This window comes from Lactuca sativa, chromosome 1 (genome assembly GCF_002870075.4).
Source record: "Lactuca sativa cultivar Salinas chromosome 1, Lsat_Salinas_v11, whole genome shotgun sequence".
Lineage (NCBI taxonomy): Eukaryota > Viridiplantae > Streptophyta > Magnoliopsida > Asterales > Asteraceae > Lactuca > Lactuca sativa.
The window spans coordinates 197050713-197073893 of record NC_056623.2 but is presented as its reverse complement, the minus strand read 5'-3'; the positions used below and the strand labels follow the sequence as shown (position 1 = coordinate 197073893).

The 23181-nt window shown below is 48.3% G+C and overlaps 66 non-coding genes across 66 annotated transcripts; all 66 read left to right on the top strand.

Moving 5' to 3' along the window:
• Nucleotides 1-16: 16 nt before the first annotated feature.
• LOC128128478 (5S ribosomal RNA) lies at nucleotides 17-135 on the top strand. The gene has a single exon (XR_008226427.1). It is a non-coding gene; the product is annotated as a 5S ribosomal RNA (ribosomal RNA).
• A 235-nt stretch (nucleotides 136-370) lies between these two features.
• Nucleotides 371-489, top strand: LOC128130767 (5S ribosomal RNA). The gene has a single exon (XR_008228690.1). It is a non-coding gene; the product is annotated as a 5S ribosomal RNA (ribosomal RNA).
• Nucleotides 490-725: 236 nt separating this feature from the next.
• LOC128130153 (5S ribosomal RNA) lies at nucleotides 726-844 on the top strand. The gene has a single exon (XR_008228076.1). It is a non-coding gene; the product is annotated as a 5S ribosomal RNA (ribosomal RNA).
• A 233-nt stretch (nucleotides 845-1077) lies between these two features.
• LOC128128476 (5S ribosomal RNA) lies at nucleotides 1078-1196 on the top strand. Its single transcript, XR_008226426.1, has one exon. It is a non-coding gene; the product is annotated as a 5S ribosomal RNA (ribosomal RNA).
• Nucleotides 1197-1429: 233 nt separating this feature from the next.
• On the top strand, nucleotides 1430-1548 carry LOC128128474 (5S ribosomal RNA). Its single transcript, XR_008226423.1, has one exon. It is a non-coding gene; the product is annotated as a 5S ribosomal RNA (ribosomal RNA).
• A 244-nt stretch (nucleotides 1549-1792) lies between these two features.
• On the top strand, nucleotides 1793-1911 carry LOC128130739 (5S ribosomal RNA). The gene has a single exon (XR_008228662.1). It is a non-coding gene; the product is annotated as a 5S ribosomal RNA (ribosomal RNA).
• A 241-nt stretch (nucleotides 1912-2152) lies between these two features.
• On the top strand, nucleotides 2153-2271 carry LOC128130515 (5S ribosomal RNA). Its single transcript, XR_008228440.1, has one exon. It is a non-coding gene; the product is annotated as a 5S ribosomal RNA (ribosomal RNA).
• A 233-nt stretch (nucleotides 2272-2504) lies between these two features.
• Nucleotides 2505-2623, top strand: LOC128131998 (5S ribosomal RNA). Its single transcript, XR_008229917.1, has one exon. It is a non-coding gene; the product is annotated as a 5S ribosomal RNA (ribosomal RNA).
• Nucleotides 2624-2868: 245 nt separating this feature from the next.
• Nucleotides 2869-2987, top strand: LOC128130152 (5S ribosomal RNA). Its single transcript, XR_008228075.1, has one exon. It is a non-coding gene; the product is annotated as a 5S ribosomal RNA (ribosomal RNA).
• Nucleotides 2988-3220: 233 nt separating this feature from the next.
• On the top strand, nucleotides 3221-3339 carry LOC128131997 (5S ribosomal RNA). The gene has a single exon (XR_008229916.1). It is a non-coding gene; the product is annotated as a 5S ribosomal RNA (ribosomal RNA).
• A 233-nt stretch (nucleotides 3340-3572) lies between these two features.
• LOC128130738 (5S ribosomal RNA) lies at nucleotides 3573-3691 on the top strand. The gene has a single exon (XR_008228661.1). It is a non-coding gene; the product is annotated as a 5S ribosomal RNA (ribosomal RNA).
• A 237-nt stretch (nucleotides 3692-3928) lies between these two features.
• On the top strand, nucleotides 3929-4047 carry LOC128130737 (5S ribosomal RNA). Its single transcript, XR_008228660.1, has one exon. It is a non-coding gene; the product is annotated as a 5S ribosomal RNA (ribosomal RNA).
• A 240-nt stretch (nucleotides 4048-4287) lies between these two features.
• Nucleotides 4288-4406, top strand: LOC128131996 (5S ribosomal RNA). Its single transcript, XR_008229915.1, has one exon. It is a non-coding gene; the product is annotated as a 5S ribosomal RNA (ribosomal RNA).
• A 233-nt stretch (nucleotides 4407-4639) lies between these two features.
• Nucleotides 4640-4758, top strand: LOC128131995 (5S ribosomal RNA). Its single transcript, XR_008229914.1, has one exon. It is a non-coding gene; the product is annotated as a 5S ribosomal RNA (ribosomal RNA).
• A 235-nt stretch (nucleotides 4759-4993) lies between these two features.
• LOC128130917 (5S ribosomal RNA) lies at nucleotides 4994-5112 on the top strand. Its single transcript, XR_008228840.1, has one exon. It is a non-coding gene; the product is annotated as a 5S ribosomal RNA (ribosomal RNA).
• Nucleotides 5113-5349: 237 nt separating this feature from the next.
• LOC128130151 (5S ribosomal RNA) lies at nucleotides 5350-5468 on the top strand. Its single transcript, XR_008228074.1, has one exon. It is a non-coding gene; the product is annotated as a 5S ribosomal RNA (ribosomal RNA).
• Nucleotides 5469-5701: 233 nt separating this feature from the next.
• Nucleotides 5702-5820, top strand: LOC128131994 (5S ribosomal RNA). The gene has a single exon (XR_008229913.1). It is a non-coding gene; the product is annotated as a 5S ribosomal RNA (ribosomal RNA).
• Nucleotides 5821-6053: 233 nt separating this feature from the next.
• Nucleotides 6054-6172, top strand: LOC128131992 (5S ribosomal RNA). The gene has a single exon (XR_008229911.1). It is a non-coding gene; the product is annotated as a 5S ribosomal RNA (ribosomal RNA).
• A 235-nt stretch (nucleotides 6173-6407) lies between these two features.
• Nucleotides 6408-6526, top strand: LOC128130736 (5S ribosomal RNA). Its single transcript, XR_008228659.1, has one exon. It is a non-coding gene; the product is annotated as a 5S ribosomal RNA (ribosomal RNA).
• Nucleotides 6527-6761: 235 nt separating this feature from the next.
• On the top strand, nucleotides 6762-6880 carry LOC128130514 (5S ribosomal RNA). The gene has a single exon (XR_008228439.1). It is a non-coding gene; the product is annotated as a 5S ribosomal RNA (ribosomal RNA).
• A 233-nt stretch (nucleotides 6881-7113) lies between these two features.
• Nucleotides 7114-7232, top strand: LOC128131991 (5S ribosomal RNA). The gene has a single exon (XR_008229910.1). It is a non-coding gene; the product is annotated as a 5S ribosomal RNA (ribosomal RNA).
• Nucleotides 7233-7474: 242 nt separating this feature from the next.
• LOC128130735 (5S ribosomal RNA) lies at nucleotides 7475-7593 on the top strand. Its single transcript, XR_008228658.1, has one exon. It is a non-coding gene; the product is annotated as a 5S ribosomal RNA (ribosomal RNA).
• Nucleotides 7594-7829: 236 nt separating this feature from the next.
• LOC128130149 (5S ribosomal RNA) lies at nucleotides 7830-7948 on the top strand. Its single transcript, XR_008228072.1, has one exon. It is a non-coding gene; the product is annotated as a 5S ribosomal RNA (ribosomal RNA).
• Nucleotides 7949-8181: 233 nt separating this feature from the next.
• Nucleotides 8182-8300, top strand: LOC128131990 (5S ribosomal RNA). The gene has a single exon (XR_008229909.1). It is a non-coding gene; the product is annotated as a 5S ribosomal RNA (ribosomal RNA).
• A 233-nt stretch (nucleotides 8301-8533) lies between these two features.
• LOC128131989 (5S ribosomal RNA) lies at nucleotides 8534-8652 on the top strand. Its single transcript, XR_008229908.1, has one exon. It is a non-coding gene; the product is annotated as a 5S ribosomal RNA (ribosomal RNA).
• Nucleotides 8653-8888: 236 nt separating this feature from the next.
• Nucleotides 8889-9007, top strand: LOC128131988 (5S ribosomal RNA). Its single transcript, XR_008229907.1, has one exon. It is a non-coding gene; the product is annotated as a 5S ribosomal RNA (ribosomal RNA).
• Nucleotides 9008-9244: 237 nt separating this feature from the next.
• On the top strand, nucleotides 9245-9363 carry LOC128131987 (5S ribosomal RNA). The gene has a single exon (XR_008229906.1). It is a non-coding gene; the product is annotated as a 5S ribosomal RNA (ribosomal RNA).
• A 233-nt stretch (nucleotides 9364-9596) lies between these two features.
• LOC128131986 (5S ribosomal RNA) lies at nucleotides 9597-9715 on the top strand. The gene has a single exon (XR_008229905.1). It is a non-coding gene; the product is annotated as a 5S ribosomal RNA (ribosomal RNA).
• Nucleotides 9716-9950: 235 nt separating this feature from the next.
• Nucleotides 9951-10069, top strand: LOC128131985 (5S ribosomal RNA). The gene has a single exon (XR_008229904.1). It is a non-coding gene; the product is annotated as a 5S ribosomal RNA (ribosomal RNA).
• Nucleotides 10070-10306: 237 nt separating this feature from the next.
• LOC128130591 (5S ribosomal RNA) lies at nucleotides 10307-10425 on the top strand. The gene has a single exon (XR_008228515.1). It is a non-coding gene; the product is annotated as a 5S ribosomal RNA (ribosomal RNA).
• A 233-nt stretch (nucleotides 10426-10658) lies between these two features.
• Nucleotides 10659-10777, top strand: LOC128128473 (5S ribosomal RNA). Its single transcript, XR_008226421.1, has one exon. It is a non-coding gene; the product is annotated as a 5S ribosomal RNA (ribosomal RNA).
• Nucleotides 10778-11014: 237 nt separating this feature from the next.
• Nucleotides 11015-11133, top strand: LOC128130978 (5S ribosomal RNA). The gene has a single exon (XR_008228904.1). It is a non-coding gene; the product is annotated as a 5S ribosomal RNA (ribosomal RNA).
• A 235-nt stretch (nucleotides 11134-11368) lies between these two features.
• LOC128131984 (5S ribosomal RNA) lies at nucleotides 11369-11487 on the top strand. The gene has a single exon (XR_008229903.1). It is a non-coding gene; the product is annotated as a 5S ribosomal RNA (ribosomal RNA).
• Nucleotides 11488-11720: 233 nt separating this feature from the next.
• LOC128131983 (5S ribosomal RNA) lies at nucleotides 11721-11839 on the top strand. The gene has a single exon (XR_008229902.1). It is a non-coding gene; the product is annotated as a 5S ribosomal RNA (ribosomal RNA).
• Nucleotides 11840-12072: 233 nt separating this feature from the next.
• Nucleotides 12073-12191, top strand: LOC128130646 (5S ribosomal RNA). The gene has a single exon (XR_008228569.1). It is a non-coding gene; the product is annotated as a 5S ribosomal RNA (ribosomal RNA).
• Nucleotides 12192-12425: 234 nt separating this feature from the next.
• On the top strand, nucleotides 12426-12544 carry LOC128131981 (5S ribosomal RNA). The gene has a single exon (XR_008229900.1). It is a non-coding gene; the product is annotated as a 5S ribosomal RNA (ribosomal RNA).
• A 233-nt stretch (nucleotides 12545-12777) lies between these two features.
• On the top strand, nucleotides 12778-12896 carry LOC128131980 (5S ribosomal RNA). The gene has a single exon (XR_008229899.1). It is a non-coding gene; the product is annotated as a 5S ribosomal RNA (ribosomal RNA).
• Nucleotides 12897-13129: 233 nt separating this feature from the next.
• LOC128131979 (5S ribosomal RNA) lies at nucleotides 13130-13248 on the top strand. Its single transcript, XR_008229898.1, has one exon. It is a non-coding gene; the product is annotated as a 5S ribosomal RNA (ribosomal RNA).
• Nucleotides 13249-13485: 237 nt separating this feature from the next.
• Nucleotides 13486-13604, top strand: LOC128130615 (5S ribosomal RNA). Its single transcript, XR_008228538.1, has one exon. It is a non-coding gene; the product is annotated as a 5S ribosomal RNA (ribosomal RNA).
• Nucleotides 13605-13839: 235 nt separating this feature from the next.
• On the top strand, nucleotides 13840-13958 carry LOC128131978 (5S ribosomal RNA). Its single transcript, XR_008229897.1, has one exon. It is a non-coding gene; the product is annotated as a 5S ribosomal RNA (ribosomal RNA).
• Nucleotides 13959-14191: 233 nt separating this feature from the next.
• LOC128131977 (5S ribosomal RNA) lies at nucleotides 14192-14310 on the top strand. The gene has a single exon (XR_008229896.1). It is a non-coding gene; the product is annotated as a 5S ribosomal RNA (ribosomal RNA).
• A 233-nt stretch (nucleotides 14311-14543) lies between these two features.
• LOC128131976 (5S ribosomal RNA) lies at nucleotides 14544-14662 on the top strand. Its single transcript, XR_008229895.1, has one exon. It is a non-coding gene; the product is annotated as a 5S ribosomal RNA (ribosomal RNA).
• A 237-nt stretch (nucleotides 14663-14899) lies between these two features.
• Nucleotides 14900-15018, top strand: LOC128130614 (5S ribosomal RNA). Its single transcript, XR_008228537.1, has one exon. It is a non-coding gene; the product is annotated as a 5S ribosomal RNA (ribosomal RNA).
• A 235-nt stretch (nucleotides 15019-15253) lies between these two features.
• Nucleotides 15254-15372, top strand: LOC128131975 (5S ribosomal RNA). Its single transcript, XR_008229894.1, has one exon. It is a non-coding gene; the product is annotated as a 5S ribosomal RNA (ribosomal RNA).
• Nucleotides 15373-15609: 237 nt separating this feature from the next.
• LOC128130645 (5S ribosomal RNA) lies at nucleotides 15610-15728 on the top strand. Its single transcript, XR_008228568.1, has one exon. It is a non-coding gene; the product is annotated as a 5S ribosomal RNA (ribosomal RNA).
• A 237-nt stretch (nucleotides 15729-15965) lies between these two features.
• Nucleotides 15966-16084, top strand: LOC128130613 (5S ribosomal RNA). Its single transcript, XR_008228536.1, has one exon. It is a non-coding gene; the product is annotated as a 5S ribosomal RNA (ribosomal RNA).
• Nucleotides 16085-16319: 235 nt separating this feature from the next.
• On the top strand, nucleotides 16320-16438 carry LOC128131974 (5S ribosomal RNA). The gene has a single exon (XR_008229893.1). It is a non-coding gene; the product is annotated as a 5S ribosomal RNA (ribosomal RNA).
• A 233-nt stretch (nucleotides 16439-16671) lies between these two features.
• LOC128130107 (5S ribosomal RNA) lies at nucleotides 16672-16790 on the top strand. The gene has a single exon (XR_008228030.1). It is a non-coding gene; the product is annotated as a 5S ribosomal RNA (ribosomal RNA).
• Nucleotides 16791-17024: 234 nt separating this feature from the next.
• LOC128131973 (5S ribosomal RNA) lies at nucleotides 17025-17143 on the top strand. Its single transcript, XR_008229892.1, has one exon. It is a non-coding gene; the product is annotated as a 5S ribosomal RNA (ribosomal RNA).
• Nucleotides 17144-17378: 235 nt separating this feature from the next.
• Nucleotides 17379-17497, top strand: LOC128130643 (5S ribosomal RNA). The gene has a single exon (XR_008228566.1). It is a non-coding gene; the product is annotated as a 5S ribosomal RNA (ribosomal RNA).
• Nucleotides 17498-17733: 236 nt separating this feature from the next.
• Nucleotides 17734-17852, top strand: LOC128130513 (5S ribosomal RNA). The gene has a single exon (XR_008228438.1). It is a non-coding gene; the product is annotated as a 5S ribosomal RNA (ribosomal RNA).
• Nucleotides 17853-18085: 233 nt separating this feature from the next.
• LOC128131972 (5S ribosomal RNA) lies at nucleotides 18086-18204 on the top strand. Its single transcript, XR_008229891.1, has one exon. It is a non-coding gene; the product is annotated as a 5S ribosomal RNA (ribosomal RNA).
• Nucleotides 18205-18438: 234 nt separating this feature from the next.
• On the top strand, nucleotides 18439-18557 carry LOC128130642 (5S ribosomal RNA). Its single transcript, XR_008228565.1, has one exon. It is a non-coding gene; the product is annotated as a 5S ribosomal RNA (ribosomal RNA).
• Nucleotides 18558-18791: 234 nt separating this feature from the next.
• Nucleotides 18792-18910, top strand: LOC128130512 (5S ribosomal RNA). The gene has a single exon (XR_008228437.1). It is a non-coding gene; the product is annotated as a 5S ribosomal RNA (ribosomal RNA).
• Nucleotides 18911-19149: 239 nt separating this feature from the next.
• On the top strand, nucleotides 19150-19268 carry LOC128131970 (5S ribosomal RNA). The gene has a single exon (XR_008229889.1). It is a non-coding gene; the product is annotated as a 5S ribosomal RNA (ribosomal RNA).
• A 237-nt stretch (nucleotides 19269-19505) lies between these two features.
• LOC128130511 (5S ribosomal RNA) lies at nucleotides 19506-19624 on the top strand. The gene has a single exon (XR_008228436.1). It is a non-coding gene; the product is annotated as a 5S ribosomal RNA (ribosomal RNA).
• Nucleotides 19625-19857: 233 nt separating this feature from the next.
• On the top strand, nucleotides 19858-19976 carry LOC128131969 (5S ribosomal RNA). The gene has a single exon (XR_008229888.1). It is a non-coding gene; the product is annotated as a 5S ribosomal RNA (ribosomal RNA).
• Nucleotides 19977-20209: 233 nt separating this feature from the next.
• LOC128130641 (5S ribosomal RNA) lies at nucleotides 20210-20328 on the top strand. The gene has a single exon (XR_008228564.1). It is a non-coding gene; the product is annotated as a 5S ribosomal RNA (ribosomal RNA).
• Nucleotides 20329-20562: 234 nt separating this feature from the next.
• Nucleotides 20563-20681, top strand: LOC128131968 (5S ribosomal RNA). Its single transcript, XR_008229886.1, has one exon. It is a non-coding gene; the product is annotated as a 5S ribosomal RNA (ribosomal RNA).
• A 233-nt stretch (nucleotides 20682-20914) lies between these two features.
• Nucleotides 20915-21033, top strand: LOC128131967 (5S ribosomal RNA). The gene has a single exon (XR_008229885.1). It is a non-coding gene; the product is annotated as a 5S ribosomal RNA (ribosomal RNA).
• A 233-nt stretch (nucleotides 21034-21266) lies between these two features.
• On the top strand, nucleotides 21267-21385 carry LOC128130640 (5S ribosomal RNA). Its single transcript, XR_008228563.1, has one exon. It is a non-coding gene; the product is annotated as a 5S ribosomal RNA (ribosomal RNA).
• Nucleotides 21386-21619: 234 nt separating this feature from the next.
• On the top strand, nucleotides 21620-21738 carry LOC128131966 (5S ribosomal RNA). The gene has a single exon (XR_008229884.1). It is a non-coding gene; the product is annotated as a 5S ribosomal RNA (ribosomal RNA).
• A 233-nt stretch (nucleotides 21739-21971) lies between these two features.
• Nucleotides 21972-22090, top strand: LOC128131965 (5S ribosomal RNA). Its single transcript, XR_008229883.1, has one exon. It is a non-coding gene; the product is annotated as a 5S ribosomal RNA (ribosomal RNA).
• A 233-nt stretch (nucleotides 22091-22323) lies between these two features.
• On the top strand, nucleotides 22324-22442 carry LOC128131964 (5S ribosomal RNA). The gene has a single exon (XR_008229882.1). It is a non-coding gene; the product is annotated as a 5S ribosomal RNA (ribosomal RNA).
• A 237-nt stretch (nucleotides 22443-22679) lies between these two features.
• Nucleotides 22680-22798, top strand: LOC128130612 (5S ribosomal RNA). Its single transcript, XR_008228535.1, has one exon. It is a non-coding gene; the product is annotated as a 5S ribosomal RNA (ribosomal RNA).
• Nucleotides 22799-23036: 238 nt separating this feature from the next.
• Nucleotides 23037-23155, top strand: LOC128131963 (5S ribosomal RNA). Its single transcript, XR_008229881.1, has one exon. It is a non-coding gene; the product is annotated as a 5S ribosomal RNA (ribosomal RNA).
• The last annotated feature ends 26 nt before the right edge of the window (nucleotides 23156-23181 follow it).

Sequence of the window (23181 nt, the reverse complement as noted above, 5' to 3'; positions counted from 1 at the left end):
ACATGGACAGTATTTCGGGTGCGATCATACCAGCACTAATGCACCGGATCCCATCAGAACTCCGCAGTTAAGCGTGCTTGGGCGAGAGTAGTACTAGGATGGGTGACCCCCTGGGAAGTCCTCGTGTTGCACCCCCCCCCTTTTTCGTTGTCCGTTTGCGTTTTTTTAGATTTTACGTGCGGTTTTTTTTGCTTTTTTTCCTTTCTTTCTTGCTATTTCTATGCTCGGGTGCCCTCCGGTTCATGGTTGATGCTTTTTGTATTTTTGGAACGGAGCCGATCGGTCACGTGGGTCCCACGCCCCGCGTACCAAAACAAAGGAGGTTCTGCGTCTTGTAACACATAAAAACAATAAACATGGACAGTATTTCGGGTGCGATCATACCAGCACTAATGCACCGGATCCCATCAGAACTCCGCAGTTAAGCGTGCTTGGGCGAGAGTAGTACTAGGATGGGTGACCCCCTGGGAATTCCTCGTGTTGAACCCCCCCCCTTTTTCGTCGTCCGTTTGCGTTTTTTTAGATTTTACGTGCGTTTTTTTTTTGCTTTTTTTCCTTTCTTTCTTGCTATTTCTATGCTCGGGTGCCCTCCGGTACATGGTTGATGCTTTTCGTATTTTTGGAACGGAGCCGATCGGTCACGTGGGTCCCACGCCCCGCGTACCAAAACAAAGGAGGTTCTGCGTCTTGTAACACATAAAAACAATAAACATGGACAGTATTTCGGGTGCGATCATACCAGCACTAATGCACCGGATCCCATCAGAACTCCGCAGTTAAGCGTGCTTGGACGAGAGTAGTACTAGGATGGGTGACCCCCTGGGAAGTCCTCGTGTTGCACCCCCGTTTTTCGTTGTCCGTTTGCGTTTTTTTAGATTTTACGTGCGGTTTTTTTTTGCTTTTTTTCCTTTCTTTCTTGCTATTTCTATGCTCGGGTGCCCTCCGGTACATGGTTGATGCTTTTCGTATTTTTGGAACGGAGCCGATCGGTCACGTGGGTCCCACGCCCCGCGTACCAAAACAAAGGAGGTTCTGCGTCTTGTAAAACATAAAAACAATAAACATGGACAGTATTTCGGGTGCGATCATACCAGCACTAATGCACCGGATCCCATCAGAACTCCGCAGTTAAGCGTGCTTGGGCGAGAGTAGTACTAGGATGGGTGACCCCCTGGGAAGTCCTCGTGTTGCACCCCCGTTTTTCGTTGTCCGTTTGCGTTTTTTTAGATTTTACGTGCGGTTTTTTTTTGCTTTTTTTCCTTTCTTTCTTGCTATTTCTATGCTCGGGTGCCCTCCGGTACATGGTTGATGCTTTTCGTATTTTTGGAACGGAGCCGATCGGTCACGTGGGTCCCACGCCCCGCGTACCAAAACAAAGGAGGTTCTGCGTCTTGTAACACATAAAAACAATAAACATGGACAGTATTTCGGGTGCGATCATACCAGCACTAATGCACCGGATCCCATCAGAACTCCGCAGTTAAGCGTGCTTGGGCGAGAGTAGTACTAGGATGGGTGACCCCCTGGGAAGTCCTCGTGTTGCACCCCCCCCCCCCCCCCCCTTTTTCGTTGTCCGTTTGCGTTTTTTTAGATTTTACGTGCGGTTTTTTTTGCTTTTTTTCCTTTCTTTCTTGCTATTTCTATGCTCGGGTGCCCTCCGGTTCATGGTTGATGCTTTTTGTATTTTTGGAACGGAGCCGATCGGTCACGTGGGTCCCACGCCCCGCGTACCAAAACAAAGGAGGTTCTGCGTCTTGTAACACATAAAAACAATAAACATGGACAGTATTTCGGGTGCGATCATACCAGCACTAATGCACCGGATCCCATCAGAACTCCGCAGTTAAGCGTGCTTGGGCGAGAGTAGTACTAGGATGGGTGACCCCCTGGGAAGTCCTCGTGTTGAACCCCCCCCCCCCCCCTTTTTCGTTGTCCGTTTGCGTTTTTTTAGATTTTACGTGCGTTTTTTTTTGCTTTTTTTCCTTTCTTTCTTGCTATTTCTATGCTCGGGTGCCCTCCGGTACATGGTTGATGCTTTTCGTATTTTTGGAACGGAGCCGATCGGTCACGTGGGTCCCACGCCCCGCGTACCAAAACAAAGGAGGTTCTGCGTCTTGTAACACATAAAAACAATAAACATGGATGGTATTTCGGGTGCGATCATACCAGCACTAATGCACCGGATCCCATCAGAACTCCGCAGTTAAGCGTGCTTGGGCGAGAGTACTACTAGGATGGGTGACCCCCTGGGAAGTCCTCGTGTTGCACCCCCGTTTTTCGTTGTCCGTTTGCGTTTTTTTAGATTTTACGTGCGGTTTTTTTTTGCTTTTTTTCCTTTCTTTCTTGCTATTTCTATGCTCGGGTGCCCTCCGGTACATGGTTGATGCTTTTCGTATTTTTGGAACGGAGCCGATCGGTCACGTGGGTCCCACGCCCCGCGTACCAAAACAAAGGAGGTTCTGCGTCTTGTAACACATAAAAACAATAAACATGGACAGTATTTCGGGTGCGATCATACCAGCACTAATGCACCGGATCCCATCAGAACTCCGCAGTTAAGCGTGCTTGGGCGAGAGTAGTACTAGGATGGGTGACCCCCTGGGAAGTCCTCGTGTTGCACCCCCCCCCCCCCCCCCCCTTTTTCGTTGTCCGTTTGCGTTTTTTTAGATTTTACGTGCGGTTTTTTTTGCTTTTTTTCCTTTCTTTCTTGCTATTTCTATGCTCGGGTGCCCTCCGGTTCATGGTTGATGCTTTTTGTATTTTTGGAACGGAGCCGATCGGTCACGTGGGTCCCACGCCCCGCGTACCAAAACAAAGGAGGTTCTGCGTCTTGTAACACATAAAAACAATAAACATGGACAGTATTTCGGGTGCGATCATACCAGCACTAATGCACCGGATCCCATCAGAACTCCGCAGTTAAGCGTGCTTGGACGAGAGTAGTACTAGGATGGGTGACCCCCTGGGAAGTCCTCGTGTTGCACCCCCGTTTTTCGTTGTCCGTTTGCGTTTTTTTAGATTTTACGTGCGGTTTTTTTTTGCTTTTTTTCCTTTCTTTCTTGCTATTTCTATGCTCGGGTGCCCTCCGGTACATGGTTGATGCTTTTCGTATTTTTGGAACGGAGCCGATCGGTCACGTGGGTCCCACGCCCCGCGTACCAAAACAAAGGAGGTTCTGCGTCTTGTAAAACATAAAAACAATAAACATGGACAGTATTTCGGGTGCGATCATACCAGCACTAATGCACCGGATCCCATCAGAACTCCGCAGTTAAGCGTGCTTGGGCGAGAGTAGTACTAGGATGGGTGACCCCCTGGGAAGTCCTCGTGTTGCACCCCCGTTTTTCGTTGTCCGTTTGCGTTTTTTTAGATTTTACGTGCGGTTTTTTTTTGCTTTTTTTCCTTTCTTTCTTGCTATTTCTATGCTCGGGTGCCCTCCGGTACATGGTTGATGCTTTTCGTATTTTTGGAACGGAGCCGATCGGTCACGTGGGTCCCACGCCCCGCGTACCAAAACAAAGGAGGTTCTGCGTCTTGTAATACATAAAAACAATAAACATGGACAGTATTTCGGGTGCGATCATACCAGCACTAATGCACCGGATCCCATCAGAACTCCGCAGTTAAGCGTGCTTGGGCGAGAGTAGTACTAGGATGGGTGACCCCCTGGGAAGTCCTCGTGTTGAACCCCCCCCCCCTTTTTCGTTGTCCGTTTGCGTTTTTTTAGATTTTACGTGCGTTTTTTTTTGCTTTTTTTCCTTTCTTTCTTGCTATTTCTATGCTCGGGTGCCCTCCGGTACATGGTTGATGCTTTTCGTATTTTTGGAACGGAGCCGATCGGTCACGTGGGTCCCACGCCCCGCGTACCAAAACAAAGGAGGTTCTGCGTCTTGTAACACATAAAAACAATAAACATGGACAGTATTTCGGGTGCGATCATACCAGCACTAATGCACCGGATCCCATCAGAACTCCGCAGTTAAGCGTGCTTGGGCGAGAGTAGTACTAGGATGGGTGACCCCCTGGGAAGTCCTCGTGTTGAACCCCCCCCCCCCCCTTTTTCGTTGTCCGTTTGCGTTTTTTTAGATTTTACGTGCGTTTTTTTTTGCTTTTTTTCCTTTCTTTCTTGCTATTTCTATGCTCGGGTGCCCTCCGGTACATGGTTGATGCTTTTCGTATTTTTGGAACGGAGCCGATCGGTCACGTGGGTCCCACGCCCCGCGTACCAAAACAAAGGAGGTTCTGCGTCTTGTAACACATAAAAACAATAAACATGGATGGTATTTCGGGTGCGATCATACCAGCACTAATGCACCGGATCCCATCAGAACTCCGCAGTTAAGCGTGCTTGGGCGAGAGTAGTACTAGGATGGGTGACCCCCTGGGAAGTCCTCGTGTTGCACCCCCGTTTTTCGTTGTCCGTTTGCGTTTTTTTAGATTTTACGTGCGGTTTTTTTTTGCTTTTTTTCCTTTCTTTCTTGCTATTTCTATGCTCGGGTGCCCTCCGGTACATGGTTGATGCTTTTCGTATTTTTGGAACGGAGCCGATCGGTCACGTGGGTCCCACGCCCCGCGTACCAAAACAAAGGAGGTTCTGCGTCTTGTAACACATAAAAACAATAAACATGGACAGTATTTCGGGTGCGATCATACCAGCACTAATGCACCGGATCCCATCAGAACTCCGCAGTTAAGCGTGCTTGGGCGAGAGTAGTACTAGGATGGGTGACCCCCTGGGAAGTCCTCGTGTTGCACCCCCCCCCTTTTTCGTTGTCCGTTTGCGTTTTTTTAGATTTTACGTGCGGTTTTTTTTGCTTTTTTTCCTTTCTTTCTTGCTATTTCTATGCTCGGGTGCCCTCCGGTTCATGGTTGATGCTTTTTGTATTTTTGGAACGGAGCCGATCGGTCACGTGGGTCCCACGCCCCGCGTACCAAAACAAAGGAGGTTCTGCGTCTTGTAACACATAAAAACAATAAACATGGACAGTATTTCGGGTGCGATCCTACCAGCACTAATGCACCGGATCCCATCAGAACTCCGCAGTTAAGCGTGCTTGGGCGAGAGTAGTACTAGGATGGGTGACCCCCTGGGAAGTCCTCGTGTTGAACCCCCCCCCCTTTTTCGTCGTCCGTTTGCGTTTTTTTAGATTTTACGTGCGTTTTTTTTTTGCTTTTTTTCCTTTCTTTCTTGCTATTTCTATGCTCGGGTGCCCTCCGGTACATGGTTGATGCTTTTCGTATTTTTGGAACGGAGCCGATCGGTCACGTGGGTCCCACGCCCCGCGTACCAAAACAAAGGAGGTTCTGCGTCTTGTAACACATAAAAACAATAAACATGGACAGTATTTCGGGTGCGATCATACCAGCACTAATGCACCGGATCCCATCAGAACTCCGCAGTTAAGCGTGCTTGGACGAGAGTAGTACTAGGATGGGTGACCCCCTGGGAAGTCCTCGTGTTGCACCCCCGTTTTTCGTTGTCCGTTTGCGTTTTTTTAGATTTTACGTGCGGTTTTTTTTTGCTTTTTTTCCTTTCTTTCTTGCTATTTCTATGCTCGGGTGCCCTCCGGTACATGGTTGATGCTTTTCGTATTTTTGGAACGGAGCCGATCGGTCACGTGGGTCCCACGCCCCGCGTACCAAAACAAAGGAGGTTCTGCGTCTTGTAAAACATAAAAACAATAAACATGGACAGTATTTCGGGTGCGATCATACCAGCACTAATGCACCGGATCCCATCAGAACTCCGCAGTTAAGCGTGCTTGGGCGAGAGTAGTACTAGGATGGGTGACCCCCTGGGAAGTCCTCGTGTTGCACCCCCGTTTTTCGTTGTCCGTTTGCGTTTTTTTAGATTTTACGTGCGGTTTTTTTTTGCTTTTTTTCCTTTCTTTCTTGCTATTTCTATGCTCGGGTGCCCTCCGGTACATGGTTGATGCTTTTCGTATTTTTGGAACGGAGCCGATCGGTCACGTGGGTCCCACGCCCCGCGTACCAAAACAAAGGAGGTTCTGCGTCTTGTAACACATAAAAACAATAAACATGGACAGTATTTCGGGTGCGATCATACCAGCACTAATGCACCGGATCCCATCAGAACTCCGCAGTTAAGCGTGCTTGGGCGAGAGTAGTACTAGGATGGGTGACCCCCTGGGAAGTCCTCGTGTTGCACCCCCCCCCTTTTTCGTTGTCCGTTTGCGTTTTTTTAGATTTTACGTGCGGTTTTTTTTGCTTTTTTTCCTTTCTTTCTTGCTATTTCTATGCTCGGGTGCCCTCCGGTTCATGGTTGATGCTTTTTGTATTTTTGGAACGGAGCCGATCGGTTACGTGGGTCCCACGCCCCGCGTACCAAAACAAAGGAGGTTCTGCGTCTTGTAACACATAAAAACAATAAACATGGACAGTATTTCGGGTGCGATCATACCAGCACTAATGCACCGGATCCCATCAGAACTCCGCAGTTAAGCGTGCTTGGGCGAGAGTAGTACTAGGATGGGTGACCCCCTGGGAAGTCCTCGTGTTGAACCCCCCCCCTTTTTCGTTGTCCGTTTGCGTTTTTTTAGATTTTACGTGCGTTTTTTTTTGCTTTTTTTCCTTTCTTTCTTGCTATTTCTATGCTCGGGTGCCCTCCGGTACATGGTTGATGCTTTTCGTATTTTTGGAACGGAGCCGATCGGTCACGTGGGTCCCACGCCCCGCGTACCAAAACAAAGGAGGTTCTGCGTCTTGTAACACATAAAAACAATAAACATGGATGGTATTTCGGGTGCGATCATACCAGCACTAATGCACCGGATCCCATCAGAACTCCGCAGTTAAGCGTGCTTGGGCGAGAGTACTACTAGGATGGGTGACCCCCTGGGAAGTCCTCGTGTTGCACCCCCGTTTTTCGTTGTCCGTTTGCGTTTTTTTAGATTTTACGTGCGGTTTTTTTTTGCTTTTTTTCCTTTCTTTCTTGCTATTTCTATGCTCGGGTGCCCTCCGGTACATGGTTGATGCTTTTCGTATTTTTGGAACGGAGCCGATCGGTCACGTGGGTCCCACGCCCCGCGTACCAAAACAAAGGAGGTTCTGCGTCTTGTAACACATAAAAACAATAAACATGGACAGTATTTCGGGTGCGATCATACCAGCACTAATGCACCGGATCCCATCAGAACTCCGCAGTTAAGCGTGCTTGGGCGAGAGTAGTACTAGGATGGGTGACCCCCTGGGAAGTCCTCGTGTTGCACCCCCCCCCCCCCCCCTTTTTCGTTGTCCGTTTGCGTTTTTTTAGATTTTACGTGCGGTTTTTTTTGCTTTTTTTCCTTTCTTTCTTGCTATTTCTATGCTCGGGTGCCCTCCGGTTCATGGTTGATGCTTTTTGTATTTTTGGAACGGAGCCGATCGGTCACGTGGGTCCCACGCCCCGCGTACCAAAACAAAGGAGGTTCTGCGTCTTGTAACACATAAAAACAATAAACATGGACAGTATTTCGGGTGCGATCATACCAGCACTAATGCACCGGATCCCATCAGAACTCCGCAGTTAAGCGTGCTTGGGCGAGAGTAGTACTAGGATGGGTGACCCCCTGGGAAGTCCTCGTGTTGAACCCCCCCCCTTTTTCGTTGTCCGTTTGCGTTTTTTTAGATTTTACGTGCGTTTTTTTTTTGCTTTTTTTCCTTTCTTGCTTGCTATTTCTATGCTCGGGTGCCCTCCGGTACATGGTTGATGCTTTTCGTATTTTTGGAACGGAGCCGATCGGTCACGTGGGTCCCACGCCCCGCGTACCAAAACAAAGGAGGTTCTGCGTCTTGTAACACATAAAAACAATAAACATGGACAGTATTTCGGGTGCGATCATACCAGCACTAATGCACCGGATCCCATCAGAACTCCGCAGTTAAGCGTGCTTGGACGAGAGTAGTACTAGGATGGGTGACCCCCTGGGAAGTCCTCGTGTTGCACCCCCGTTTTTCGTTGTCCGTTTGCGTTTTTTTAGATTTTACGTGCGGTTTTTTTTTGCTTTTTTTCCTTTCTTTCTTGCTATTTCTATGCTCGGGTGCCCTCCGGTACATGGTTGATGCTTTTCGTATTTTTGGAACGGAGCCGATCGGTCACGTGGGTCCCACGCCCCGCGTACCAAAACAAAGGAGGTTCTGCGTCTTGTAAAACATAAAAACAATAAACATGGACAGTATTTCGGGTGCGATCATACCAGCACTAATGCACCGGATCCCATCAGAACTCCGCAGTTAAGCGTGCTTGGGCGAGAGTAGTACTAGGATGGGTGACCCCCTGGGAAGTCCTCGTGTTGCACCCCCGTTTTTCGTTGTCCGTTTGCGTTTTTTTAGATTTTACGTGCGGTTTTTTTTTGCTTTTTTTCCTTTCTTTCTTGCTATTTCTATGCTCGGGTGCCCTCCGGTACATGGTTGATGCTTTTCGTATTTTTGGAACGGAGCCGATCGGTCACGTGGGTCCCACGCCCCGCGTACCAAAACAAAGGAGGTTCTGCGTCTTGTAACACATAAAAACAATAAACATGGACAGTATTTCGGGTGCGATCATACCAGCACTAATGCACCGGATCCCATCAGAACTCCGCAGTTAAGCGTGCTTGGGCGAGAGTAGTACTAGGATGGGTGACCCCCTGGGAAGTCCTCGTGTTGCACCCCCCCCCCTTTTTCGTTGTCCGTTTGCGTTTTTTTAGATTTTACGTGCGGTTTTTTTTGCTTTTTTTCCTTTCTTTCTTGCTATTTCTATGCTCGGGTGCCCTCCGGTTCATGGTTGATGCTTTTTGTATTTTTGGAACGGAGCCGATCGGTCACGTGGGTCCCACGCCCCGCGTACCAAAACAAAGGAGGTTCTGCGTCTTGTAACACATAAAAACAATAAACATGGATACTATTTCGGGTGCGATCATACCAGCACTAATGCACCGGATCCCATCAGAACTCCGCAGTTAAGCGTGCTTGGGCGAGAGTAGTACTAGGATGGGTGACCCCCTGGGAAGTCCTCGTGTTGCACCCCCCCCTTTTTCGTTGTCCGTTTGCGTTTTTTTAGATTTTACGTGCGGTTTTTTTTTTTGCTTTTTTTCCTTTCTTTCTTGCTATTTCTATGCTCGGGTGCCCTCCGGTTCATGGTTGATGCTTTTCGTATTTTTGGAACGGAGCCGATCGGTCACGTGGGTCCCACGCCCCGCGTACCAAAACAAAGGAGGTTCTGCGTCTTGTAAAACATAAAAACAATAAACATGGACAGTATTTCGGGTGCGATCATACCAGCACTAATGCACCGGATCCCATCAGAACTCCGCAGTTAAGCGTGCTTGGGCGAGAGTAGTACTAGGATGGGTGACCCCCTGGGAAGTCCTCGTGTTGCACCCCCGTTTTTCGTTGTCCGTTTGCGTTTTTTTAGATTTTACGTGCGGTTTTTTTTTGCTTTTTTTCCTTTCTTTCTTGCTATTTCTATGCTCGGGTGCCCTCCGGTACATGGTTGATGCTTTTCGTATTTTTGGAACGGAGCCGATCGGTCACGTGGGTCCCACGCCCCGCGTACCAAAACAAAGGAGGTTCTGCGTCTTGTAACACATAAAAACAATAAACATGGACAGTATTTCGGGTGCGATCATACCAGCACTAATGCACCGGATCCCATCAGAACTCCGCAGTTAAGCGTGCTTGGGCGAGAGTAGTACTAGGATGGGTGACCCCCTGGGAAGTCCTCGTGTTGCACCCCCCCCCTTTTTCGTTGTCCGTTTGCGTTTTTTTAGATTTTACGTGCGGTTTTTTTTGCTTTTTTTCCTTTCTTTCTTGCTATTTCTATGCTCGGGTGCCCTCCGGTTCATGGTTGATGCTTTTTGTATTTTTGGAACGGAGCCGATCGGTCACGTGGGTCCCACGCCCCGCGTACCAAAACAAAGGAGGTTCTGCGTCTTGTAACACATAAAAACAATAAACATGGATACTATTTCGGGTGCGATCATACCAGCACTAATGCACCGGATCCCATCAGAACTCCGCAGTTAAGCGTGCTTGGGCGAGAGTAGTACTAGGATGGGTGACCCCCTGGGAAGTCCTCGTGTTGCACCCCCCCCTTTTTCGTTGTCCGTTTGCGTTTTTTTAGATTTTACGTGCGGTTTTTTTTTTTGCTTTTTTTCCTTTCTTTCTTGCTATTTCTATGCTCGGGTGCCCTCCGGTTCATGGTTGATGCTTTTCGTATTTTTGGAACGGAGCCGATCGGTCACGTGGGTCCCACGCCCCGCGTACCAAAACAAAGGAGGTTCTGCGTCTTGTAACACATAAAAACAATAAACATGGATGGTATTTCGGGTGCGATCATACCAGCACTAATGCACCGGATCCCATCAGAACTCCGCAGTTAAGCGTGCTTGGGCGAGAGTACTACTAGGATGGGTGACCCCCTGGGAAGTCCTCGTGTTGCACTCCCGTTTTTCGTTGTCCGTTTGCGTTTTTTTACATTTTACGTGCGGTTTTTTTTTGCTTTTTTTCCTTTCTTTCTTGCTATTTCTATGCTCGGGTGCCCTCCGGTACATGGTTGATGCTTTTCGTATTTTTGGAACGGAGCCGATCGGTCACGTGGGTCCCACGCCCCGCGTACCAAAACAAAGGAGGTTCTGCGTCTTGTAACACATAAAAACAATAAACATGGACAGTATTTCGGGTGCGATCATACCAGCACTAATGCACCGGATCCCATCAGAACTCCGCAGTTAAGCGTGCTTGGGCGAGAGTAGTACTAGGATGGGTGACCTCCTGGGAAGTCCTCGTGTTGCACCCCCCCTTTTTCGTTGTCCGTTTGCGTTTTTTTAGATTTTACGTGCGGTTTTTTTTTTTTGCTTTTTTTCCTTTCTTTCTTGCTATTTCTATGCTCGGGTGCCCTCCGGTTCATGGTTGATGCTTTTCGTATTTTTGGAACGGAGCCGATCGGTCACGTGGGTCCCACGCCCCGCGTACCAAAACAAAGGAGGTTCTGCGTCTTGTAACACATAAAAACAATAAACATGGACAGTATTTCGGGTTCGATCATACCAGCACTAATGCACCGGATCCCATCAGAACTCCGCAGTTAAGCGTGCTTGGGCCAGAGTAGTACTAGGATGGGTGACCCCCTGGGAAGTCCTCGTGTTGCACCCCCCCCCTTTTTTGTTGTCCGTTTGCGTTTTTTTAGATTTTACGTGCGGTTTTTTTTGCTTTTTTTCCTTTCTTTCTTGCTATTTCTATGCTCGGGTGCCCTCCGGTTCATGGTTGATGCTTTTTGTATTTTTGGAACGGAGCCGATCGGTCACGTGGGTCCCACGCCCCGCGTACCAAAACAAAGGAGGTTCTGCGTCTTGTAACACATAAAAACAATAAACATGGATAGTATTTCGGGTGCGATCATACCAGCACTAATGCACCGGATCCCATCAGAACTCCGCAGTTAAGCGTGCTTGGGCGAGAGTAGTACTAGGATGGGTGACCCCCTGGGAAGTCCTCGTGTTGCACCCCCGTTTTTCGTTGTCCGTTTGCGTTTTTTTAGATTTTACGTGCGGTTTTTTTTTGCTTTTTTTCCTTTCTTTCTTGCTATTTCTATGCTCGGGTGCCCTCCGGTACATGGTTGATGCTTTTCGTATTTTTGGAACGGAGCCGATCGGTCACGTGGGTCCCACGCCCCGCGTACCAAAACAAAGGAGGTTCTGCGTCTTGTAAAACATAAAAACAATAAACATGGACAGTATTTCGGGTGCGATCATACCAGCACTAATGCACCGGATCCCATCAGAACTCCGCAGTTAAGCGTGCTTGGGCGAGAGTAGTACTAGGATGGGTGACCCCCTGGGAAGTCCTCGTGTTGCACCCCCCCTTTTTCGTTGTCCGTTTGCGTTTTTTTAGATTTTACGTGCGGTTTTTTTTGCTTTTTTTCCTTTCTTTCTTGCTATTTCTATGCTCGGGTGCCCTCCGGTTCATGGTTGATGCTTTTTGTATTTTTGGAACGGAGCCGATCGGTTACGTGGGTCCCACGCCCCGCGTACCAAAACAAAGGAGGTTCTGCGTCTTGTAACACATAAAAACAATAAACATGGATACTATTTCGGGTGCGATCATACCAGCACTAATGCACCGGATCCCATCAGAACTCCGCAGTTACGCGTGCTTGGGCGAGAGTAGTACTAGGATGGGTGACCCCCTGGGAAGTCCTCGTGTTGCACCCCCCCTTTTTCGTTGTCCGTTTGCGTTTTTTTAGATTTTACGTGCGGTTTTTTTTTGCTTTTTTTCCTTTCTTTCTTGCTATTTCTATGCTCGGGTGCCCTCCGGTTCATGGTTGATGCTTTTCGTATTTTTGGAACGGAGCCGATCGGTCACGTGGGTCCCACGCCCCGCGTACCAAAACAAAGGAGGTTCTGCGTCTTGTAACACATAAAAACAATAAACATGGATAGTATTTCGGGTGCGATCATACCAGCACTAATGCACCGGATCCCATCAGAACTCCGCAGTTAAGCGTGCTTGGGCGAGAGTAGTACTAGGATGGGTGACCCCCTGGGAAGTCCTCGTGTTGCACCCCCGTTTTTCGTTGTCCGTTTGCGTTTTTTTAGATTTTACGTGCGGTTTTTTTTTGCTTTTTTTCCTTTCTTTCTTGCTATTTCTATGCTCGGGTGCCCTCCGGTACATGGTTGATGCTTTTCGTATTTTTGGAACGGAGCCGATCGGTCACGTGGGTCCCACGCCCCGCGTACCAAAACAAAGGAGGTTCTGCGTCTTGTAAAACATAAAAACAATAAACATGGACAGTATTTCGGGTGCGATCATACCAGCACTAATGCACCGGATCCCATCAGAACTCCGCAGTTAAGCGTGCTTGGGCGAGAGTAGTACTAGGATGGGTGACCCCCTGGGAAGTCCTCGTGTTGCACCCCCCCTTTTTCGTTGTCCGTTTGCGTTTTTTTAGATTTTACGTGCGGTTTTTTTTGCTTTTTTTCCTTTCTTTCTTGCTATTTCTATGCTCGGGTGCCCTCCGGTTCATGGTTGATGCTTTTTGTATTTTTGGAACGGAGCCGATCGGTTACGTGGGTCCCACGCCCCGCGTACCAAAACAAAGGAGGTTCTGCGTCTTGTAACACATAAAAACAATAAACATGGATACTATTTCGGGTGCGATCATACCAGCACTAATGCACCGGATCCCATCAGAACTCCGCAGTTAAGCGTGCTTGGGCGAGAGTAGTACTAGGATGGGTGACCCCCTGGGAAGTCCTCGTGTTGCACCCCCCCTTTTTCGTTGTCCGTTTGCGTTTTTTTAGATTTTACGTGCGGTTTTTTTTTTTTGCTTTTTTTCCTTTCTTTCTTGCTATTTCTATGCTCGGGTGCCCTCCGGTTCATGGTTGATGCTTTTCGAATTTTTGGAACGGAGCCGATCGGTCACGTGGGTCCCACGCCCCGCGTACCAAAACAAAGGAGGTTCTGCGTCTTGTAACACATAAAAACAATAAACATGGACAGTATTTCGGGTGCGATCATACCAGCACTAATGCACCGGATCCCATCAGAACTCCGCAGTTAAGCGTGCTTGGGCCAGAGTAGTACTAGGATGGGTGACCCCCTGGGAAGTCCTCGTGTTGCACCCCCCCCCTTTTTCGTTGTCCGTTTGCGTTTTTTTAGATTTTACGTGCGGTTTTTTTTGCTTTTTTTCCTTTCTTTCTTGCTATTTCTATGCTCGGGTGCCCTCCGGTTCATGGTTGATGCTTTTTGTATTTTTGGAACGGAGCCGATCGGTCACGTGGGTCCCACGCCCCGCGTACCAAAACAAAGGAGGTTCTGCGTCTTGTAACACATAAAAACAATAAACATGGATAGTATTTCGGGTGCGATCATACCAGCACTAATGCACCGGATCCCATCAGAACTCCGCAGTTAAGCGTGCTTGGGCGAGAGTAGTACTAGGATGGGTGACCCCCTGGGAAGTCCTCGTGTTGCACCCCCGTTTTTCGTTGTCCGTTTGCGTTTTTTTAGATTTTACGTGCGGTTTTTTTTTGCTTTTTTTCCTTTCTTTCTTGCTATTTCTATGCTCGGGTGCCCTCCGGTACATGGTTGATGCTTTTCGTATTTTTGGAACGGAGCCGATCGGTCACGTGGGTCCCACGCCCCGCGTACCAAAACAAAGGAGGTTCTGCGTCTTGTAAAACATAAAAACAATAAACATGGACAGTATTTCGGGTGCGATCATACCAGCACTAATGCACCGGATCCCATCAGAACTCCGCAGTTAAGCGTGCTTGGGCGAGAGTAGTACTAGGATGGGTGACCCCCTGGGAAGTCCTCGTGTTGCACCCCCCCTTTTTCGTTGTCCGTTTGCGTTTTTTTAGATTTTACGTGCGGTTTTTTTTGCTTTTTTTCCTTTCTTTCTTGCTATTTCTATGCTCGGGTGCCCTCCGGTTCATGGTTGATGCTTTTTGTATTTTTGGAACGGAGCCGATCGGTTACGTGGGTCCCACGCCCCGCGTACCAAAACAAAGGAGGTTCTGCGTCTTGTAACACATAAAAACAATAAACATGGATACTATTTCGGGTGCGATCATACCAGCACTAATGCACCGGATCCCATCAGAACTCCGCAGTTAAGCGTGCTTGGGCGAGAGTAGTACTAGGATGGGTGACCCCCTGGGAAGTCCTCGTGTTGCACCCCCCCTTTTTCGTTGTCCGTTTGCGTTTTTTTAGATTTTACGTGCGGTTTTTTTTTTTTGCTTTTTTTCCTTTCTTTCTTGCTATTTCTATGCTCGGGTGCCCTCCGGTTCATGGTTGATGCTTTTCGTATTTTTGGAACGGAGCCGATCGGTCACGTGGGTCCCACGCCCCGCGTACCAAAACAAAGGAGGTTCTGCGTCTTGTAACACATAAAAACAATAAACATGGACAGTATTTCGGGTGCGATCATACCAGCACTAATGCACCGGATCCCATCAGAACTCCGCAGTTAAGCGTGCTTGGGCCAGAGTAGTACTAGGATGGGTGACCCCCTGGGAAGTCCTCGTGTTGCACCCCCCCCCTTTTTCGTTGTCCGTTTGCGTTTTTTTAGATTTTACGTGCGGTTTTTTTTGCTTTTTTTCCTTTCTTTCTTGCTATTTCTATGCTCGGGTGCCCTCCGGTTCATGGTTGATGCTTTTTGTATTTTTGGAACGGAGCCGATCGGTCACGTGGGTCCCACGCCCCGCGTACCAAAACAAAGGAGGTTCTGCGTCTTGTAACACATAAAAACAATAAACATGGATACTATTTCGGGTGCGATCATACCAGCACTAATGCACCGGATCCCATCAGAACTCCGCAGTTAAGCGTGCTTGGGCGAGAGTAGTACTAGGATGGGTGACCCCCTGGGAAGTCCTCGTGTTGCACCCCCCCTTTTTCGTTGTCCGTTTGCGTTTTTTTAGATTTTACGTGCGGTTTTTTTTTTTTGCTTTTTTTCCTTTCTTTCTTGCTATTTCTATGCTCGGGTGCCCTCCGGTTCATGGTTGATGTTTTTTGTATTTTTGGAACGGAGCCGATCGGTCACGTGGGTCCCACGCCCCGCGTACCAAAACAAAGGAGGTTCTGCGTCTTGTAACACATAAAAACAATAAACATGGGTACTATTTCGGGTGCGATCATACCAGCACTAATGCACCGGATCCCATCAGAACTCCGCAGTTACGCGTGCTTGGGCGAGAGTAGTACTAGGATGGGTGACCCCCTGGGAAGTCCTCGTGTTGCACCCCCCCTTTTTCGTTGTCCGTTTGCGTTTTTTTAGATTTTACGTGCGGTTTTTTTTTTTTGCTTTTTTTCCTTTCTTTCTTGCTATTTCTATGCTCGGGTGCCCTCCGGTTCATGGTTGATGCTTTTCGTATTTTTGGAACGGAGCCGATCGGTCACGTGGGTCCCACGCCCCGCGTACCAAAACAAAGGAGGTTCTGCGTCTTGTAACACATAAAAACAATAAACATGGACAGTATTTCGGGTGCGATCATACCAGCACTAATGCACCGGATCCCATCAGAACTCCGCAGTTAAGCGTGCTTGGGCCAGAGTAGTACTAGGATGGGTGACCCCCTGGGAAGTCCTCGTGTTGCACCCCCCCCCTTTTTCGTTGTCCGTTTGCGTTTTTTTAGATTTTACGTGCGGTTTTTTTTGCTTTTTTTCCTTTCTTTCTTGCTATTTCTATGCTCGGGTGCCCTCCGGTTCATGGTTGATGCTTTTTGTATTTTTGGAACGGAGCCGATCGGTCACGTGGGTCCCACGCCCCGCGTACCAAAACAAAGGAGGTTCTGCGTCTTGTAACACATAAAAACAATAAACATGGATACTATTTCGGGTGCGATCATACCAGCACTAATGCACCGGATCCCATCAGAACTCCGCAGTTAAGCGTGCTTGGGCGAGAGTAGTACTAGGATGGGTGACCCCCTGGGAAGTCCTCGTGTTGCACCCCCGTTTTTCGTTGTCCGTTTGCGTTTTTTTAGATTTTACGTGCGGTTTTTTTTTGCTTTTTTTCCTTTCTTTCTTGCTATTTCTATGCTCGGGTGCCCTCCGGTACATGGTTGATGCTTTTCGTATTTTTGGAACGGAGCCGATCGGTCACGTGGGTCCCACGCCCCGCGTACCAAAACAAAGGAGGTTCTGCGTCTTGTAACACATAAAAACAATAAACATGGACAGTATTTCGGGTGCGATCATACCAGCACTAATGCACCGGATCCCATCAGAACTCCGCAGTTAAGCGTGCTTGGGCGAGAGTAGTACTAGGATGGGTGACCCCCTGGGAAGTCCTTGTGTTGCACCCCCCCCTTTTTCGTTGTCCGTTTGCGTTTTTTTAGATTTTACGTGCGGTTTTTTTTGCTTTTTTTCCTTTCTTTCTTGCTATTTCTATGCTCGGGTGCCCTCCGGTTCATGGTTGATGCTTTTTGTATTTTTGGAACGGAGCCGATCGGTCACGTGGGTCCCACGCCCCGCGTACCAAAACAAAGGAGGTTCTGCGTCTTGTAACACATAAAAACAATAAACATGGATACTATTTCGGGTGCGATCATACCAGCACTAATGCACCGGATCCCATCAGAACTCCGCAGTTAAGCGTGCTTGGGCGAGAGTAGTACTAGGATGGGTGACCCCCTGGGAAGTCCTCGTGTTGCACCCCCCCTTTTTCGTTGTCCGTTTGCGTTTTTTTAGAATTTACGTGCGGTTTTTTTTTGCTTTTTTTCCTTTCTTTCTTGCTATTTCTATGCTCGGGTGCCCTCCGGTTCATGGTTGATGTTTTTTGTATTTTTGGAACGGAGCCGATCGGTCACGTGGGTCCCACGCCCCGCGTACCAAAAACAAAGGAGGTTCTGCGTCTTGTAACACATAAAAACAATAAACATGGATACTATTTCGGGTGCGATCATACCAGCACTAATGCACCGGATCCCATCAGAACTCCGCAGTTACGCGTGCTTGGGCGAGAGTAGTACTAGGATGGGTGACCCCCTGGGAAGTCCTCGTGTTGCACCCCCCCTTTTTCGTTGTCCGTTTGCGTTTTTTTAGATTTTACGTGCGGTTTTTTTTTTTTCTTTTTTTCCTTTCTTTCTTGCTATTTCTATGCTCGGGTGCCCTCCGGTTCATGGTTGATGCTTTTCGTATTTTTGGAACGGAGCCGATCGGTCACGTGGGTCCCACGCCCCGCGTACCAAAACAAAGGAGGTTCTGCGTCTTGTAACACATAAAAACAATAAACATGGATGGTATTTCGGGTGCGATCATACCAGCACTAATGCACCGGATCCCATCAGAACTCCGCAGTTAAGCGTGCTTGGGCGAGAGTACTACTAGGATGGGTGACCCCCTGGGAAGTCCTCGTGTTGCACCCCCGTTTTTCGTTGTCCGTTTGCGTTTTTTTAGATTTTACGTGCGGTTTTTTTTTGCTTTTTTTCCTTTCTTTCTTGCTATTTCTATGCTCGGGTGCCCTCCGGTACATGGTTGATGCTTTTCGTATTTTTGGAACGGAGCCGATCGGTCACGTGGGTCCCACGCCCCGCGTACCAAAACAAAGGAGGTTCTGCGTCTTGTAACACATAAAAACAATAAACATGGACAGTATTTCGGGTGCGATCATACCAGCACTAATGCACCGGATCCCATCAGAACTCCGCAGTTAAGCGTGCTTGGGCGAGAGTAGTACTAGGATGGGTGACCCCCTGGGAAGTCCTCGTGTTGCACCCCCCCCTTTTTCGTTGTCCGTTTGCGTTTTTTTAGATTTTACGTGCGGTTTTTTTTGCTTTTTTTCCTTTCTTTCTTGCTATTTCTATGCTCGGGTGCCCTCCGGTTCATGGTTGATGCTTTTTGTATTTTTGGAACGGAGCCGATCGGTCACGTGGGTCCCACGCCCCGCGTACCAAAACAAAGGAGGTTCTGCGTCTTGTAACACATAAAAACAATAAACATGGGTACTATTTCGGGTGCGATCATACCAGCACTAATGCACCGGATCCCATCAGAACTCCGCAGTTACGCGTGCTTGGGCGAGAGTAGTACTAGGATGGGTGACCCCCTGGGAAGTCCTCGTGTTGCACCCCCCCTTTTTCGTTGTCCGTTTGCGTTTTTTTAGATTTTACGTGCGGTTTTTTTTTGCTTTTTTTCCTTTCTTTCTTGCTATTTCTATGCTCGGGTGCCCTCCGGTTCATGGTTGATGCTTTTCGTATTTTTGGAACGGAGCCGATCGGTCACGTGGGTCCCACGCCCCGCGTACCAAAACAAAGGAGGTTCTGCGTCTTGTAACACATAAAAACAATAAACATGGATAGTATTTCGGGTGCGATCATACCAGCACTAATGCACCGGATCCCATCAGAACTCCGCAGTTAAGCGTGCTTGGGCGAGAGTACTACTAGGATGGGTGACCCCCTGGGAAGTCCTCGTGTTGCACCCCCCCCCCCCCTTTTTCGTTGTCCGTTTGCGTTTTTTTAGATTTTACGTGCGGTTTTTTTTGCTTTTTTTCCTTTCTTTCTTGCTATTTCTATGCTCGGGTGCCCTCCGGTTCATGGTTGATGCTTTTTGTATTTTTGGAACGGAGCCGATCGGTCACGTGGGTCCCACGCCCCGCGTACCAAAACAAAGGAGGTTCTGCGTCTTGTAACACATAAAAACAATAAACATGGATACTATTTCGGGTGCGATCATACCAGCACTAATGCACCGGATCCCATCAGAACTCCGCAGTTAAGCGTGCTTGGGCGAGAGTAGTACTAGGATGGGTGACCCCCTGGGAAGTCCTCGTGTTGCACCCCCCCCTTTTTCGTTGTCCGTTTGCGTTTTTTTAGATTTTACGTGCGGTTTTTTTTTTTGCTTTTTTTCCTTTCTTTCTTGCTATTTCTATGCTCGGGTGCCCTCCGGTTCATGGTTGATGCTTTTCGTATTTTTGGAACGGAGCCGATCGGTCACGTGGGTCCCACGCCCCGCGTACCAAAACAAAGGAGGTTCTGCGTCTTGTAACACATAAAAACAATAAACATGGATGGTATTTCGGGTGCGATCATACCAGCACTAATGCACCGGATCCCATCAGAACTCCGCAGTTAAGCGTGCTTGGGCGAGAGTACTACTAGGATGGGTGACCCCCTGGGAAGTCCTCGTGTTGCACCCCCGTTTTTCGTTGTCCGTTTGCGTTTTTTTAGATTTTACGTGCGGTTTTTTTTTGCTTTTTTTCCTTTCTTTCTTGCTATTTCTATGCTCGGGTGCCCTCCGGTACATGGTTGATGCTTTTCGTATTTTTGGAACGGAGCCGATCGGTCACGTGGGTCCCACGCCCCGCGTACCAAAACAAAGGAGGTTCTGCGTCTTGTAACACATAAAAACAATAAACATGGACAGTATTTCGGGTGCGATCATACCAGCACTAATGCACCGGATCCCATCAGAACTCCGCAGTTAAGCGTGCTTGGGCGAGAGTAGTACTAGGATGGGTGACCCCCTGGGAAGTCCTCGTGTTGCACCCCCCCTTTTTCGTTGTCCGTTTGCGTTTTTTTAGAATTTACGTGCGGTTTTTTTTGCTTTTTTTCCTTTCTTTCTTGCTATTTCTATGCTCGGGTGCCCTCCGGTTCATGGTTGATGTTTTTTGTATTTTTGGAACGGAGCCGATCGGTCACGTGGGTCCCACGCCCCGCGTACCAAAACAAAGGAGGTTCTGCGTCTTGTAACACATAAAAACAATAAACATGGATACTATTTCGGGTGCGATCATACCAGCACTAATGCACCGGATCCCATCAGAACTCCGCAGTTACGCGTGCTTGGGCGAGAGTAGTACTAGGATGGGTGACCCCCTGGGAAGTCCTCGTGTTGCACCCCCCCTTTTTCGTTGTCCGTTTGCGTTTTTTTAGATTTTACGTGCGGTTTTTTTTTGCTTTTTTTCCTTTCTTTCTTGCTATTTCTATGCTCGGGTGCCCTCCGGTTCATGGTTGATGCTTTTCGTATTTTTGGAACGGAGCCGATCGGTCACGTGGGTCCCACGCCCCGCGTACCAAAACAAAGGAGGTTCTGCGTCTTGTAACACATAAAAACAATAAACATGGATAGTATTTCGGGTGCGATCATACCAGCACTAATGCACCGGATCCCATCAGAACTCCGCAGTTAAGCGTGCTTGGGCGAGAGTAGTACTAGGATGGGTGACCCCCTGGGAAGTCCTCGTGTTGCACCCCCGTTTTTCGTTGTCCGTTTGCGTTTTTTTAGATTTTACGTGCGGTTTTTTTTTGCTTTTTTTCCTTTCTTTCTTGCTATTTCTATGCTCGGGTGCCCTCCGGTACATGGTTGATGCTTTTCGTATTTTTGGAACGGAGCCGATCGGTCACGTGGGTCCCACGCCCCGCGTACCAAAACAAAGGAGGTTCTGCGTCTTGTAACACATAAAAACAATAAACATGGACAGTATTTCGGGTGCGATCATACCAGCACTAATGCACCGGATCCCATCAGAACTCCGCAGTTAAGCGTGCTTGGGCGAGAGTAGTACTAGGATGGGTGACCCCCTGGGAAGTCCTCGTGTTGCACCCCCCCTTTTTCGTTGTCCGTTTGCGTTTTTTTAGAATTTACGTGCGGTTTTTTTTGCTTTTTTTCCTTTCTTTCTTGCTATTTCTATGCTCGGGTGCCCTCCGGTTCATGGTTGATGTTTTTTGTATTTTTGGAACGGAGCCGATCGGTCACGTGGGTCCCACGCCCCGCGTACCAAAACAAAGGAGGTTCTGCGTCTTGTAACACATAAAAACAATAAACATGGATACTATTTCGGGTGCGATCATACCAGCACTAATGCACCGGATCCCATCAGAACTCCGCAGTTACGCGTGCTTGGGCGAGAGTAGTACTAGGATGGGTGACCCCCTGGGAAGTCCTCGTGTTGCACCCCCCCTTTTTCGTTGTCCGTTTGCGTTTTTTTAGATTTTACGTGCGGTTTTTTTTTGCTTTTTTTCCTTTCTTTCTTGCTATTTCTATGCTCGGGTGCCCTCCGGTTCATGGTTGATGCTTTTCGTATTTTTGGAACGGAGCCGATCGGTCACGTGGGTCCCACGCCCCGCGTACCAAAACAAAGGAGGTTCTGCGTCTTGTAACACATAAAAACAATAAACATGGATAGTATTTCGGGTGCGATCATACCAGCACTAATGCACCGGATCCCATCAGAACTCCGCAGTTAAGCGTGCTTGGGCGAGAGTAGTACTAGGATGGGTGACCCCCTGGGAAGTCCTCGTGTTGCACCCCCGTTTTTCGTTGTCCGTTTGCGTTTTTTTAGATTTTACGTGCGGTTTTTTTTTGCTTTTTTTCCTTTCTTTCTTGCTATTTCTATGCTCGGGTGCCCTCCGGTACATGGTTGATGCTTTTCGTATTTTTGGAACGGAGCCGATCGGTCACGTGGGTCCCACGCCCCGCGTACCAAAACAAAGGAGGTTCTGCGTCTTGTAAAACATAAAAACAATAAACATGGACAGTATTTCGGGTGCGATCATACCAGCACTAATGCACCGGATCCCATCAGAACTCCGCAGTTAAGCGTGCTTGGGCGAGAGTAGTACTAGGATGGGTGACCCCCTGGGAAGTCCTCGTGTTGCACCCCCCCTTTTTCGTTGTCCGTTTGCGTTTTTTTAGATTTTACGTGCGGTTTTTTTTGCTTTTTTTCCTTTCTTTCTTGCTATTTCTATGCTCGGGTGCCCTCCGGTTCATGGTTGATGCTTTTTGTATTTTTGGAACGGAGCCGATCGGTTACGTGGGTCCCACGCCCCGCGTACCAAAACAAAGGAGGTTCTGCGTCTTGTAACACATAAAAACAATAAACATGGATACTATTTCGGGTGCGATCATACCAGCACTAATGCACCGGATCCCATCAGAACTCCGCAGTTAAGCGTGCTTGGGCGAGAGTAGTACTAGGATGGGTGACCCCCTGGGAAGTCCTCGTGTTGCACCCCCCCTTTTTCGTTGTCCGTTTGCGTTTTTTTAGATTTTACGTGCGGTTTTTTTTTTTTGCTTTTTTTCCTTTCTTTCTTGCTATTTCTATGCTCGGGTGCCCTCCGGTTCATGGTTGATGCTTTTCGTATTTTTGGAACGGAGCCGATCGGTCACGTGGGTCCCACGCCCCGCGTACCAAAACAAAGGAGGTTCTGCGTCTTGTAACACATAAAAACAATAAACATGGACAGTATTTCGGGTGCGATCATACCAGCACTAATGCACCGGATCCCATCAGAACTCCGCAGTTAAGCGTGCTTGGGCCAGAGTAGTACTAGGATGGGTGACCCCCTGGGAAGTCCTCGTGTTGCACCCCCCCCCCCCTTTTTCGTTGTCCGTTTGCGTTTTTTTAGATTTTACGTGCGGTTTTTTTTGCTTTTTTTCCTTTCTTTCTTGCTATTTCTATGCTCGGGTGCCCTCCGGTTCATGGTTGATGCTTTTTGTATTTTTGGAACGGAGCCGATCGGTCACGTGGGTCCCACGCCCCGCGTACCAAAACAAAGGAGGTTCTGCGTCTTGTAACACATAAAAACAATAAACATGGATACTATTTCGGGTGCGATCATACCAGCACTAATGCACCGGATCCCATCAGAACTCCGCAGTTAAGCGTGCTTGGGCGAGAGTAGTACTAGGATGGGTGACCCCCTGGGAAGTCCTCGTGTTGCACCCCCCCTTTTTCGTTGTCCGTTTGCGTTT